This window comes from Mandrillus leucophaeus, unplaced genomic scaffold (genome assembly GCF_000951045.1).
Source record: "Mandrillus leucophaeus isolate KB7577 unplaced genomic scaffold, Mleu.le_1.0 Scaffold69, whole genome shotgun sequence".
NCBI lineage: Eukaryota > Metazoa > Chordata > Mammalia > Primates > Cercopithecidae > Mandrillus > Mandrillus leucophaeus.
Window position 1 is genome coordinate 713,210 of NW_012107474.1, and position 1,361 is coordinate 714,570.

General features: G+C 39.2%; 1 protein-coding gene and 1 long non-coding RNA gene across 3 annotated transcripts in view; one reads left to right on the top strand and one right to left on the bottom strand.

Annotated features, from left to right (window-relative positions):
* The window catches only part of ITGB2 (integrin, beta 2 (complement component 3 receptor 3 and 4 subunit)), a 48,276-nt gene that overhangs the window by 9,663 nt on the left and 37,252 nt on the right, over positions 1–1,361 (top strand). The gene's annotated exons all lie outside the window — the stretch shown is intronic.
* LOC105555512 overlaps positions 1–1,361 on the bottom strand; it is a 7,505-nt gene extending 6,144 nt beyond the window's left edge. Inside the window, exon 1 of the long non-coding RNA XR_001008486.1 lies at positions 1,318–1,361. This is a non-coding gene — a long non-coding RNA (uncharacterized LOC105555512). The remainder of the gene's footprint in view (positions 1–1,317) is intronic.

Below are 1,361 nucleotides of genomic sequence, written 5' to 3' on the forward strand. Positions count from 1 at the left end.
CCCACCACCATGCCCAGCTAATTTTTGTATTTTTAGTAGAGACAGGGTTTCACCATGTTGGCCAGGCTGGTCTTGAACTCCTGACCTGAGGTGATCCACCCACCTCAGCCTCCCAAAGTGCTGGGATTGCAGGTGTGAGCCACCGTGACTGGCCTGATGTGTTTATTTCTGAGAGAGATGTGTTAAAGATATTTGCCGTTTGGGGCTGTGTTGGTTTGCTCATATATTTGTCAGTCTTTGTTTTATGTATTTTGAAGTTCGGTACATAAAGGTTTGTGACTGCTGAACTGTCTTTGTGGATGGTAACTCTTGTTCGTTACATCTTCCTTTGTTCATTTGATGCATTTTGCTTTGATTTATATCTTTTCGACGTTATGTGATATCTTTGTTAGTATTTTCTAGCACATGTGTGTATTTTCCATTTCTTTATTTTCAGCCTTCAGTGTTGTTCTCTTTTAACCATGTATCTGATAGAGAGCCTTTTTTACACTTTTTACTTTTTAATTGGGATAAAATATACATAACATAAAATTCACCATTTTAACCATTAGAAGTATGCATTTCTGTGGCATTAAGGACACTTATTACTGTGTGACCATCACCACCAACTGTCTCCAAAACCATTTCGTCTTACAAAACGGAAACTTCATACCCATGAAATAATAACTTTGCACTTCCTTGAAATGTTTTTTTTAATCTTACTACAAAAAATTTCACACATCTACAAAAGTAGAGAGAACAGTTTAGTGAAGCCCCATGTCCCCAACAGTGGCTTCGATAATAATCAACTCACAGGTGACATTGTTGTATCAACACCTCTCTCCCCGCACCCAACCCACCACTCTTTATTTGGAAATAAATCTGAAACATCCTACTGCACCATCTGCAAATATTTCAACATGTAACTCTAAAAGATGGGGACTTTTAAACATAACCACAAACCATTGTCACACCTAAAACGATTAACAATTATTTCAAAACATGCTCCTTGCATGGCAATTGGTTCATATTGAGATTAAATCTCCTAATCCAAAGGGTCTCTCTCCCTTCCTCTCTCCTCTTGTACTTTGCCGTTTGCCTCGTGGGGGTTTCTTCAGCTTGGATTTTGCTAACTGCATCCCTACGGTGTCATCTCACACATCCCCCCGACGCTTCTTTGTAGATCTAAAAGCCTCGACCTGATTCAGCCTCAATAGTCACCATTGTTCTTTCTATTTATCTTAATTTCTATTGTTATTTCATTAAGACTAACTCATTAAAGGTGTGTGCCTAACGTCTGGTGCATCTGTGATGTTCCCAGCGATGGTCATTGACGACTTGAAGTCATCAGCGGGTGTAGTAGAATGATACTCTCTTTCTGT